At 40.0% G+C, this 14,396-nt stretch overlaps 1 protein-coding gene across 4 annotated transcripts in view; it reads right to left on the bottom strand.

Annotated features, from left to right (window-relative positions):
- Nucleotides 1-14,396, bottom strand: part of MEGF10 (multiple EGF like domains 10) — a 369,913-nt gene that overhangs the window by 354,133 nt on the left and 1,384 nt on the right. For 3 of the 4 annotated variants that reach the window (XM_070412562.1, XM_070412566.1, XM_070412568.1), the window contains exon 2: nt 535-617. The gene's annotated coding sequence lies outside the window, so the exon portion shown is untranslated. Of the gene's footprint in view, nt 1-534; nt 619-14,396 lie in introns of those variants that run through there. The other variant, XM_070412563.1, reaches the window with a different exon arrangement.

The raw sequence follows: 14,396 nt of genomic DNA, 5'->3' as shown, positions 1-14,396 counted from the left end.
ACCTGCTAACAATTAAATGCTATTAAACAAATATGTATGGAGTACATCTATAAATAATACTGTAATGCTAACTGTGGAGGCTACCAAGAATTCCTTGAGATGCTTACAGGATTGCTATAACTCAATAATCTTGGGTTCTTGAGTCAGGTGAAGACCAACAACCTCCTCACAGGGACTCCTAAGGTTTGGTCAGTGGACATGCAGGTTCCCTGGGAACTCCTAGACTGGCCTTCAGCAGAAATCAAGCTGAAATGTATTTTACTTCTCACACAATGTTTTTCTACCTGCAATATCCTATAGACCTCCACCAGAATTCAGAAGCTCCTCTGAAAAGAGCCTCAATAAGGAAGACTCATTGGTTGGGAAAATTATTTATTATGCATAGTTATTGTTTTTTAAAATAAGATTAATTTCAGCATGTTTCAAACTTAATCATCTTTGAGAGTCAAAGCATTTTTGCTGAACATCCTAAAGGGAGAAAGAGCCACATTGGCTTCATTTCAATAATAAGGAAAAATTAATGCTAATACATACCTTCAATGGATTCACTTAGGTATCCCAAACATTTTCTCCCATCAATATGGAAAATCCCCAGAAATATGCATTACGAATTTTTCCTGTGGAGAGATACAAGTGGTTACTGTAAGTTGTATAATTTCCTCTGAGTCTCATTTAAAAAAAAATTTTTTGTTAATCCTCACCCAAGAATATTTTTTCCATTGATTTTTAGAGAAAATAGAAGGGAGGAGGAGAGACAGAGAGAAACATTAGTTGGCTACCGAATGCACCCCTATCAGGGTGGGATCAAGCCTGCAACTGAGGTATGTGCCCTTGACTGGAATCGAACCCGGGACCCTCAGTCTGCGGGCCAACACTCCATCCACTGAGCCAAACCGGCTAGGGCCTCTGAGTCTTTCAAAGTCCTGTTTTCTCTATACAGTGGGGCCTTGACTTACGAGTTTAATTCGTTCAGAGACTGAGTTCGTTAAGGAGCTCCTTAACTCAAATTATCAACTCAATGCAAAAAATCGGCCGAGAGACAGCTGGTATCTCAAAAAACTCGTTAGTCGGGACACTCGTAAGTCAAGGCCCCCCTGTATTTCAAGGTAAGTATCCCTGTTCTGCAGATCTAAAAGCCAAGACAGACAACATTAATTAGTTCCATTGCTTTCCACTGTGAAACATAGGCCACCACATTTCAACCCATGCTCTCCTTGAAATCAGATGGCATTTTAAGGGAGAGAAGAAATCAGGTACAATTTTCTGGCCTAGTGCTTGTTATACATATTTTTCACAGGGTATCTTAAGAATCTCAGATGAAATTTAAGCATCTTTACATGTTAACTTTACTCTCTTTTAAAATTAAAAGGAAAAAAACACCCAATGAAGAAACATTCAACCATTTACTCTTGGATCTTTATGATCTGGGACATAAAATACAATCTGGGCAAAGCCAAACAAGACACTAGAGGTTTGAGAGACAAGGAGAATGCTGTATATTGAATTTAGGATTTTGAAATGCCCCACTTTGGTAGTTTCCCATTTATCTTCATGCAGAAGGTTGACAGTGGCCTGTTTTTTTGTTTGTTTGTTTTTCCCTGTGGTAGATATTTTTTTGCTCTAGAGGAAGATTTCTCTGACTGATCTTGGATAGGCATTAAAAAAAAACCAAACAAAAAAAACCTCTTCTACAGAACCAGAGAAGTGCCCTATTTAATAGATGTTAAATTTTTCACTGTTTTAATTTTTATGTCACCCAAGTATCTACCTACCTCCTTAGAGCATCTCTATATTTTTTATAGAAAATTTTAAATGAAGTTAACTGTTTACTTTCTAAATATTATTTGGCGGGTTAACAATAATACTTCTCTCACTTGTATTTTAGTCCTAATGATTAACAGTAAAAAATGCTACTTAGTAGTCTGTACTTGGGGAGAAAAAGCTATTTCTTGATGGGTAAAATTCAAACTGAGATGGAAACTTCATAGGTCACTTAGATAAATGCGTTAGGTTTCATGATAAGGGAAAGGGATTAGGAATTGAATTGACTAAGAGAGATTCTGGTTTAGTGGAAAAACTAATCTGAGATCAGAGTGTATTAAAAATGCTCACATTGTTAAAATGTCCATATAACCCAAAGCAATCTACGTATTCAATTGAATTCCTGTCAAAATACCAATAGCATTTTTTACAGAACTAAGGTAAATAATCCTAAAATTTATATGGAACTTCAAAAGACCCAGAATAACCACAGCAATCTTGAGAAAGGAGAACAAAGTTGGAGGTATCACACTACCTGATACCCACCTGTACTATAAGGTTATAGTAATCAAAACAACATGGTACTTGCATAAAAACAGACATATAGATCAATAGAACAGAATAGAGAACCCAGAAATAATATGACACCTACATGGCCAATTAATCTATGACAAATGAGGCAAGACAGTCTCTTCAATAGGTGGTGTTAGTAAAACTGGACAGACACATGCAAAATAATGAAACTGGATCATTTTCTTATACCATATACAAGAATAAACTCAAAATGAACTAAAAATTTAAATGTAAGACCCCAAACCATAAAACTCTTAAGAAAATATAGGTAGTCAACTCTTTGACATTACCCTTAGTACTTTTTTTTTTTGATACGTCTCTTCATGAAAGGGAAACAAAAGAAAAAAATAAACAAATGGGACTACATCTAAAGAGTTTTTGCATAGGGAAGAAAACCATCAAAAAAACGAAAAGACAATCTGCTGATTAGAAGATATTCACCAATGATATATCTGATAATGGGTTAATATAAAAAATACATATGGAATTCATACATCTTAACCTAAAAAAAAAAAAAAAAAAAAGCCAATTTAAAAATGGGCAGAGGGAGAAACCAAGATGGCGGCATAGGTAAACACCGGAAATTGCTGCCTCCCACAACAACTTCAAAAATACAACGAAGACAAAACAGACATCATCCAGAACTACATGAAGGCTGGCTGAGTGGAAATTCTACAACTAGAAGGAAAGAGAAAAGCACACAGAGACTCAGAGGAGCTGCGAAAGTAAAGTGCAGAGGTACAGAGACTCGAGTGTGTGTGGAAAGGGGCTGGACCTGAGGACGCGGCTGTCTTTTTGAATCGGGAGGGAGTCACAAGCCCCGGACTGCTCTGAACTCCAGTTCCGGGAAGTCTCTCGGGACCCAGGACTCATACGGGAAGAAACTGGACTGTCTGGCAGCAGGCAGAACTCAGAACTTGAGGGCAGCTTTCCCTCAGAGGTGCTTGCAACAATTACCGGGACACTGAGACTCTACCGGGACACTGAGACTCGGGACCCCTTAGGGCAGGGCTGAGGATCAGTGATAGCTGCTTGCTCCGCCCTGTTGATTCCCTGAGACCCCGCCCCACCCAGGCTGTGGCAGAGGCTTTTGCATATGAATGCCCTGGCCTTTGCAATCTGAAAATTACCTAACAAATTGCAGCTGGGCCAGACAGACCCAGAACTTCCAAGAGAAGGCCCAAGGCCCCACAGCAGCTTGCATTGCTTCACAGCTAGGCCTCATCAGGGCACCTCAAAACCCCAAAAAAGGAAGGGGAATCTGCAGATCTCTTCATAGCTCCTGCTGGGTAGCCTCAGGCAGAGGCTAAATTAGCACCTCCTTAGATCCAAGAGCCAGTGTACCCAGTGGTCAGAGAGGGACCATCCAGAATACAACTCCTCAGATCCATAAGGGACACACTCAGGGGGAAGACTCAGTGAGCACCAAAGCCCCACTGAAGCAAGTCTTGCCCCAGAAGGGTGTCTTCAGCACAGAAGTTCTCCCACTGCAGACAGAGCTAATGCTCACAGCCAATTGGCCTGGAGGTCAATTCCTCCCAGTGATAACTACAACAATCAAGGCTTAACTACAACAAGACTACAACAAGACTGTGCACAAAGCCCACAAAGGGGTGCACCAAGAGTGTCCACCTCAGGTAATTGGGGAGACTGAGCCACTGGGACCTATAGGACACCTAGCACACAAAGCCACTCTACCAACACAGGGAAGCATAAAAAATGCAGAGACAAAGAAACAGGTCACAAATGACAGAAATGGAGGAAAGCAAACGACTGGATATAGAGTTCATAACCACGGTTATAAGGTTTTTCAAGAATTTTCTGGAAACCGCCGATAAATTTATTGAGACCCTGGAGGATATGAAAAAAGACCAACTAGAAATTAAGCATATACTGACTGAAATAAAGAATAATATACAGAGATCCAACAGCAGACAAGAGGATCCCAAGAATCAAGTCAAAGATTTGAAATACGAAGAAACAAAAAATACCCAACCAGAAAAGCAAAATGAAAAAAGAATCCAAAAATATGAAGATAGTTTAAGGAGCCTCTGGGACAACTTCAAGTGTACCAACATCCAAATTATAGGGGTGCCAGAAGAAGAGAGAGGGCAAGATATTGAAAACCTATTTGAAGAAATAATGACAAAAAACTTCCCCTACCTGGTGAAAGAAATAAAATTACAAGTCCAGGAAGCGCAGAGAACCCCAAACAAAAGGAATCCAAAGAGGATCATACCAAGACACATCATAATTAAAATGCCAAGAGCAAAAGACAAAGAGAGAATCTTAAAAGCAGCAAGAGAAAGACAGTCAGTTACCTACAAGGGAGTACCCATACGACTGTCAGCTGTTTTCTCAACAGAAACTATGCAGGCCAGAAGAGAGTGGCAAGAAATATTCAAAGTGATGAATAGCAAGAACCTACAACCAAGATTACTTTATCCAGCAAAGCTATCATTCAGAATTGAAGGTCAGATAAAGAGCTTCACAGATAAGAAAAAGCTAAAGGAGTTCATCACCACCAAACCAGTATTATATGAAATGCTGAAAGGTATTCTTTAAGAAGAGGAAGAAGAAAAAGGTAAAGATAAAAATTACGAACAGCAAATACACATCTATCAACAAGTGAAACTAAAAATCGAGTGAATAAAAAATCTGATGAACAGAGTAAACTGGTGAATATAATAGAACCAGGGGCATGGAAAGGGAGTGGACTGGCAATTCTTGGGGGGAAAGGGGTGTGGGGGTGCAGGAAGAGACTGGACAAAAATTGTACACCTATGGATGAGGACAGTGGGAGGGGTAAGGGCAGAGGGTGGGATGGGAACTGGGTGGAGGAGAGCTATGGGGGGGGGGGGGGAGAGGAACAACTGTAATAATCTGAACAATAAAGATTTAAAAAATAATAAAAAATAAAAACAAGAAAAAAAATAAAAAATAAAAATGGGCAGAGGACCTGAACAAACATTTCTCCAAAGAGCACATACAGATGGCCAATAGATATATGAAAAGTTGTTCAACATCACTAGTCATCAGGGAAATGCAAATGAAAGTCACAATGATCGATATACCACCTTACACCTGTCAGAATGGCTATCATCAATAAGTCAACAAACAACAAATGTTGATGAGGAGGTAGAGAAAAAGGAACGCTACCTTACTGTTAGTGGGATTTCAAATTGGTGGAGTCACTATGGAAGACGGTATAGATCTTCCTCAAAAAATTCAAAACAACTACCATATGACCTATTAATCCCACTTTGGTGCATTTACCCAAAGAAATTCAAAACACTAATTTGAAAAGATATATGCCTCCCTCCCTCTCCCCCCACCATGTTCACTGAAACATTTTTTTAATATATTTTTTTATTGATTTCATAGAAGAAGGGAGAGAGAGAGAGAGAGAGATAGAAATATCAATGCTGAGAATCATTGACTAGGATACCTCCTGCATGCCCCCTGCTGGGGATCCAGCCTGCAACCCAGGCATGTGCTCTTGACCAGAATCAAACCCGGGACCCTTGAGTCCGCAGGCCAACACTCTTTCCACTGAGCTAAACCAGCTAGGGCCTGAAACATTTTTCACAATAGCCAAGATATGGAAACAACTTAAGTGTCCATCAATAGATGAATAGATAAAGAAGATGTGTTACATGTATACAATGGAATATTACTCAGACATGAAAAGGATGAAATATTGCCATTTGTGACATTATGGATGGACCTAGAGCAGTGATGGCGAACCTATGACACACATGTCAGAGGTGACATGCAAACTCATTTTTTTGGTTGATTTTTCTTTGTTAAATGGCATTTAAAAATATAAAGTAAATATCAAAAATATAAATCTTTGTTTTACTATGGTTGCAAATATCAAAAAATTTCTTTTTTTTTTTTTTTTTTTTTTTTTTTTAAAAATATATTTTATTGATTTTTTACAGAGAGAAAGGGAGAGAGAGATAGAGAGTCAGAAACATCGATGAGAGAGAAACATCAATCAGCCGCCTCCTGCACATCCCCCACTGGGGATGTGCCTGCAACCCAGGTACATGCCCTTGACCGGAATCGAACCTGGGACCTTTCAGTCCGCAGGCCAACGCTCTATCCACTGAGCCAAACCGGTTTCGGCAAAAATTTCTTTTTTTAAAAATTAAATCTTTATTGTTCAGATTATTACAGTTGTTCCTCTTTTTTCCCCTCATAGCTCCCCTCCATTCGGTTCCCACCCCACCCTCTGCCCTTACCCCGCCACCCACTGTTCTCATCCATAGGTGTACAATTTTTGTCCAGTCTCTTCCCACACCCCCACACACCTTTCCCCCCCAAGAATAGCAATTTGTACATCTTAATCCCTTCTTCTTTTTCACCCTTCCCCTCCCATCTGGCAACCATCAAATTGTTCTCTGTATCTATGAGTTTCTGCTTTATTTGAAATCATATGGTATTTGTCTTTCTCTGACTGGCTTAAATAATCACTACCTGTCTTTCATTCTCTGCATTGCCATTATATATGGCAGGTGTGATTTTCAGGTGATTACTGCATTATTTTTTATTCATTGGTTACAGTGATTATGTGCAACTCAAATCCAGCTGAAACCTAATGGAATTTGTATACCCATTTGACAATTTATGTTTGTATATTTTTTTTACCAACTGTTTTAAAAATAATATATTTGAAACACACTGAAAACTCTGAGTTCATTATATTATTATTATTATTATTTGCTGGGTGATAGTGAACTATCATTTTATTTATTTATTTATTTATAATTTATCTTTATTATTGAAAGTATTACAGATGTCCCCTTTTTCTCCCATTAACCCTCTCCACTTCACACCCCCAGGCCCACTGCACTATTGTTTGTTCATGGGCTATGAATATATGGGTACTCCCTTGTAGGTAACTGACTGTCTTTCTCTTGCTTCTTTTAAGATTCTCTTTGTCTTTTGCTCTTGGCATTTTAATTATGATGTGTCTTGGTGTGGTCCTCTTTGGATTCCTTTTGTTTGGGGTTCTCTGCACTTCCTGGACTTGTAAGTCAATTTCTTTCACCAGGTAGGGGAAGTTTTCTGTCATTATTTCTTCAAATAGGTTTTCAATATCTTGCTCTCTCTCTTCTTCTGGCACCCCTATAATTCGGATGTTGGTACGCTTGAAGCTGTCTCAGAGGCTCCTTACGCTATCTTCGTATTTTTGGATTCTTTTTTCATTTTGATTTTCTGGTTGGGTGTTTTTTGCTTCTTCGTATTTCAAATCTTTGACTTGATTCTTGCGATCCTCTAGTCTGCTGTTGGAACTCTGCATGCTATCCTTTATTTCAGTCAGTGTATGCTTAATTTCTAGTTGGTCCTTTTTCATAACCTCGAGGGTTTCACTAGATTTCTTGAGGATCTCACTAAATTTATCGGTGGTCTCACTAGATTTCTTGAGGGTCTCACTAAATTTATTGGCAGTTTCTAGAAAATTCCTGAAAAACCTTGAAAGTGTGGTTTTGAACTCTATATCCAGTAGTTTGCTTTCCTCCATTTCTGTCATTTGTGACCTGTTTCTTTGTCTCTGCATTTTTTATTCTTCCTTGTGTTGATAGAGTGGCTTTGTGTGCTAGGTGTCCTATAGGGCCCAGTGGCTCAGCCTCCCCAATTATCTGAGGTGGACACTCTTGGTGCACCCCTTTGTGGGCTTTGTGCACAGTCTTGTTGTAGTTAAGTCTTGATTGTTGTAGGTATCACTGGGAGGAATTGACCTCCAGGCCAATTGGCTGTGAGAATCAGCTGTGTCTGCAGTGGGAGAACTTCTGTGCTGGAGACACTCTTCTGGGGCAAGACTTGCTTCAGTGGGGCTTTGGTGCTCACTGAGTCTTCCCCCTGAGTGTGTCCCTTATGGATCTGAGGAGTTGTAATCTGGATTGTCCCACTCTGACCACTGGGTACACTGGCTCTTGGGTCTCTAAGGAGGTGCTAATTTAGCCTCTGCCTGAGGCTACCCAGCAGGAGCTATGGAGAGATTCCTCTTCTTTGTTTGGGGTTTGGAGGTGCCCATATGAGGCCCAGCTATGAAGCAATGCAAGCTGCTGTGGGGCTTTGGACCTTCTTTTGGAAGTTCTGGGTCTCTCTGATTCAGCTGCAGTTTATTATATAATTTTCAGGTTGCAAAGGGCCAGGCCTTTCATATGCAAAAGCCTCTATGCACAGCTTGGGTGGGTCGGGGTCTCAGGGGATCAACAGGGCAGAGCAAGCAGCTATGGCAGCTCCCCAGTCCTACCCTAAGAGGCCCCGCGTCTCAGTATCCCGGTAATCACTGCAAGCACCTCTGAGAGAAAGCCGCCCTCGAGTTCCGACTGATGCCAGACAGTCCAGTTTCTCCTCGTATGAGTCTGGGTCCCCAGAGACTCACCCAGAACTGGAGTTCAGAGCAGTCGGGAGCTTGAGACTCCCTCCCGATTGAAAAAGACAACCGCGTCCTCAGCTGCCAGCCCTTTCGGGGTGCGCCTCCGTACCTCTGCACTTCACTTCCGTAACTCCTCTGAGTCTCAGTGCTTTTCTCTTTCCTTCTAGTTGTAGAATTTCCACTCAACCAGCCTTCCTGTGGTTTTGGATGATGTCCATGTTGTCTTTTAGTTGTATTTTTGAAGTGGTTGTGTGAGGCAGCAATTTCTGGTGTTTACCTATGCCGCCATCTTGATTTTTCCTCAAAAAATTTCTATATGTGACACGGCACCAGAGTTAAGTTAGAGTTTTTCAAAATGCTGACACGCCGAGCTCAAAAGGTTCGCCATCACTGACCTAGAGAGTATTATATTAGGTGAAATAAGTCAGAAAATAAAGACAAATACCGTATGATTTCACTTATATGTGGAATCTACCAAAAAAATAAAGCAGAAACTCATAGATACAGAGAACAAATTGATGGTTGCCAGATGGGAGGGGAAGGGTAAAAAGGAAGGGATTAAGATGTACAAATTGCTAGTTATAAAAATCGTCATGAGAATATAAAGTACAGTGGAGGGAATATAACTTGTATGGTGTCAGATGGGTACTAAACTTAGGGTGATCACTCATAAGTTATATAAATGTCTAATCACTATATTGTACACCTAAAACTAATATAATATTGTATACCAATGATAATTGAAACCTAAAAATTTTAATGCTCACAAAACTGAAATTATCAAAATGCAGATAATTATTGTTAATTGCATGGAGGAAACAGGGGAAGACACCCTTTGTCTTTCTTTTTGACCTGGGGCTGACAACTTTAGACATAAAATAATTCCCATGTTAAGAAATTAACTTTATTTCTCATTTACTTTTTATTTCTGGAAAGACATTGAGCTAGGGTGAGGGGCATTTATTAGATGGGCATCCTGAATACACTGTCCAGAATCTGCCCTTATTCTTCCCATAAGTATCCATGAGGAAGTCAAGAGTCTCCTTCAAATTCCACATCTATCAGTTTTTAGCTACATGATCCTGGGCAATTCTGAATATCTAAGTTTTTTTTCATTCACTTAAGAAGGGATAATAATATGTATCTCATTGGAATGCTCTGAATGTTAGAAAAAGGAACATATGGGAAAACTCCTAGAGACTATGCATAAGCCTTGGTACATGTTAGAATAATGAGTGAATGGGAGAAGTCTGAGATGAGTCTAGTACCCACTGCCCACAGTTTAAAATCTGTATATTTAGCTGAGTATTCAGGGTCCTAGAAACTCTGCTCCTTTCTACTGTCCACGCCTTTTTCCACAATTGCTCTGCTGTAGTCAAACATTCTCTAATACATTGAATTTGCCCACCTTTATGTCTCTGTGCCACCACCTTCGGCATCCATTTGCCAAAATTCTACTCATCTCTCAAGGGCCTCAAATTCCATTATCTCCTGGAATCTTGGGAAATCCCACCTTTTCCTCCCCTAAACCAGTGATGGCGAACCTTTTGAGCTTGGCGTTTCAGCATTTTGAAAAACCCTAACTTGCCCTGACCGGTTTGGCTCAGTGGATAGAGCGTCAGCCTGCGGACTGAAAGGTCCCAGGTTCGATTCCGGTCAAGGGCATGTACCTGGGTTGCGAGCACATCCCCAGTAGGAGATGTGCAGGAGGCAGCTGGTCAATGTTTCCCTCTCATCGATGTTTCTAACTCCCTATCTCTCTCCCTTCCTCTCTGTAAAAAATCAATAAAATATATTAAAAAAGAAAGAAAAACCCTAACTTAACTCTGGTGCCGTGTCACATATAGAAATTTTTTTATATTTGCAACGATAGTAAAACAGAGATTTATATTTGTGATATTTATTTTATATATTTCAATGCCATTTAACAAAGAAAAATCAACCAAAAAAATGAGTTTGTGTGTCACCTCTGACACGCATGTCATAGGTTCGCCATCACTGCCCTAAACCCTGATCCTTGCTGTCTAGAGCACTCCTGGAGATATAACCCACTAACCACTCATTGCCTCAACAGACTGCAACCTCCTGCAAAGCAGAGGCCACATAGACAGAACCCATGTCTGTGCACTACAGTACGCAGTGCCTTGCCAAGAGTAGGTGCTGAACAGACTCCTGAATGAATGAACGCACAATTTCTCACCCTGCCCTGTTGTGCTCTTGGACAAAACACTTTGCCTCTTTCAATATCAGTTGACTCAGCTGTGAACAGAGGATAACAGCATGGATGTACTCCCCAGGTGTGCTGAGAAGAATAAACCAATGACTGAAAAGCAATTTGAAAATGTAAAATGAAATGCCATGTATAAATGTTGCATAACCAAAATCATTTCCCTCTGTTTTATTATGTTTTATTTGGCTTTATATCTTGTAATCCTTTGTGGGTGTCACAATTTCATAGATGCAATACCATCCACATTAGCACCTAAATTCTCTTGGGTAATAAATGATTGTGTGCATTATAGCTCACTGCTACTTTTCTTGGCATACTTACATGTGAATCTGTCATAATTTGGGCTACTCATAATAACTAGTGATACAATTCATTTTTAAGGGATAATCCATTGTTTTCCTTCTTTGGCTGGCCAGTTATCATTCCCATATTGCTGACTCAAGGGAACTAACTTCCATTAAACCTGAAATCCAGACGATGCACACTTTGTTTAGAGGCCAAATCGTCTAGGGCAGCGGTTCTCAACCTGTGGGTTGCAACCCCTTTGGAGGTCGAATGACCCTTTCACAGGGGTCGCCCAAGACCATCGGAAAACACATATATAATTACATATTGTTTTTGTGATTAATCATTATGCTTTAATTATGTTCAATTTGTAACAATGAAAATACATCCTGCATATCAGATATTTACATTACGATTCATAACAGTAGCAAAATTATAGTTATGAAGGAGCAACGAAAATAATGTTATGGTTGGGGGTCACCACAACATGAGGAACTGTATTAAAGGGTCACAGCATTAGGAAGGTTGAGAACCACTGGTCTAGGGCTTATAATCTGAAACCTGGAAAGTGGATTGGGGCTACCCCCTTCATCTTGCCCCAGGGTAAGGGCTACGCCCTCCATCTTACCTTGGCCATGTGCTCGGCAAGGCTTCTTCCGGGAAGCCCAAGCCTCTGCTAGTCACACCCAGGATTTCTTTAAACTAACCAATGACAATCAAGGGAAGTCGCCATAGATATGACCACATCCTGTGTAACAAGACACCGACTTGCACCTGGCCAATCAGCAGGGCCAACAGTCCTTTCTCCTCCCCTTACTCCAACCCCCTTATAAAACCCTTCTCCACACAGAGTTCTCTCTCTCTCTGCTTCCTGCCCCTGCGTTGGTGAGGTGGGGGAGCTGAGCTAGCTCAAATAAAGACTTTTGCTTTTGCATCGGACACAACTGGCTCCCTGGTGTGGTTTCTTGGGGATCCTGAAATCTGGACATAACATTTTCTATGGCCCTTTTTTCCCAAACTCTGAATCCCTCATTTGCTGTAATGTATGTGCTACCAAGTGCTCACTGCACCCTAATTTCCTAGGTACCAAGACAAATTAGATTAACTTTCCCTCATGGAAGCAAGGCAATGCTAGTTTTAAATGCTATTTTCTTTCTTAATATGTTCAAAAAAGAGGTTGTCTATAAAATATTCATTTTCTTGGAATATCTCCAGTACCAAAGAATAGTCCTTCTACAGAGACAGAAACTCTGAGGAAGAAGAGATAGCAGCAACATCATAGGATGGTCATAGGATTAAGTGAGTCATTAGATGAAAAGGCTTAGAATAGTGCGCAGCACACAGTAAGTGCTCAATAACTGTTAGGGGTTGTTATTTTTAGTAGAAGGTCCATTATGAGCCTGACTCTGTGCTAGGAGTTACCTACAGCTTCTCCTTTGAGATTCCTAACAAGCCAAGGAGAAAAATCTGATCACCCTCTACTTCCCAACCCATTTATTTGGCTTGGAGAAGCTAAGCAACTTATTCAAAGTTTTGAATTTAGGAAGCATTAGAAAGAAAGTCCGACCCTTGGTCTATAATATTTCTGGAGTCTATATTTTTTGTCCTGTTTCTTAGATTGCCCTACTGTTCTTATTTTTAACTTAGGTTTGGAGTCCATTTTTCCTCCCTGAGCACTTGATCTTCACTTTCCAAATGGCTATCTAATTTCTTAGTGTTACTGATTTTGTTAGGAATTAAGAGCATTTTTTTTTTATCTCTTCTGGTGGATTCCTAATTTGTCTAATTTTATATCAGGTCATTTCTCCAAGATCATTCTAGTCTTTCATCAGACTTGTCCTCACATAATGGCATTCATTTTTAAGAAGTTCAATGTACTTATAGTTTAGTTTTTCTTATAGTTTTTCTTCTGGAGCATGTATGAGAAAAATCCCACATTTTTGTGGAATGGAAGCTTCCCTTCCCCATCCATTTTTGTTATCACATTTTTATTTAGTTGAGCCTGGGACAATATAACTCTCATATTGGGCTGTTGCACTGTCATCCAAATGCAATGAGATGTCATTGTTTTGTGAGTGGTATCACCCTGGTTGCAGATATTGTGTCAGAGTAATCTCTCTTACAAAAATATCTTCTAGTTGTGTACAAACTAACACCACATTTTAATTTGCCAAAAATACCCACATGGTATTTCGTAATCTATACAGTAATTAGTATTTCAAAGCACCTTATCATGAGTTTCCTCTCCTATCTCTGTGAAGTTAACCAGAAGTATCACTGCAGTTTCACAGATGGGAAACTAAGATAAAGGAAGGTTAATGGCTTGCCCAAGGTCTTAGAATGAACACATAGCATAGCTGGTAATAGAATCTGCTTTTTCTGATTGCATTTGTTCAAATTCTGAATAATTTTCAAAGTGAATATATGCTGAGAGAGGTGGTGGAAATGGGAAAGGGAAAAGTACTATTCAGTTAAGTAAAGCCTCCAAGACGTTTGGTAATCAAAGAGTAAGTACTGTGAGGGCCCTTTTCCCTCATTTCCATTATAGAATGAAAGGACAATAACCCAATGAGATGAAAATAAATAGAAATTGCAAGCATAAAGAGGAATTGTTCAGATCGCACTATTTTCCAATTTCAACATCATTTTGCTCTTTTCATCAGTCAGTACTGCTGTAAAAGTCATGCCCTTGAAGTGCTTTGAACTATTGTCACGGTGTCCTCCTTAAGCAGATAAACCCGGTGGACCTATTCTGCCACTGCTGTTTTATGGACAAGAAAGCATTCACCTTGGGGGCTGCTCAGGTAAGAACCCAGGGCTCCTATCAGTCACACCCTACTGAAATCTAGGTTTCAAAATTTTGTTCCAGTGTCAGAGATGGGTGGCAGTGCCTGAAGGCAAGGTGCTCACCATATACAAAGGGACCAGCCCTGCTTCCATGGTCCCTCCTCAATCTTCTCATTCCTAAGCCATTCCACAAAAATTCCTCATTCCTTAAGGACTACTAATTTCCTTTAGGGAAATAGGTAGAACTAAATATGACTTTTATATCCAGATTTCCATGGTTTTCTCTTTATTTCACACAGATAGGATTATAATGAGCTCTCAGATAAATAGCAGATCTCATTTACCCTTGTAGAATATGGGGATGGCCCA

Source organism: Myotis yumanensis, unplaced genomic scaffold, assembly GCF_028538775.1.
Source record: "Myotis yumanensis isolate MYYU_CA2020_CCGP unplaced genomic scaffold, mMyoYum1.0.hap1 SCAF_4, whole genome shotgun sequence".
Lineage (NCBI taxonomy): Eukaryota > Metazoa > Chordata > Mammalia > Chiroptera > Vespertilionidae > Myotis > Myotis yumanensis.
This window is presented reverse-complemented; position numbering and strand designations above follow the sequence as displayed.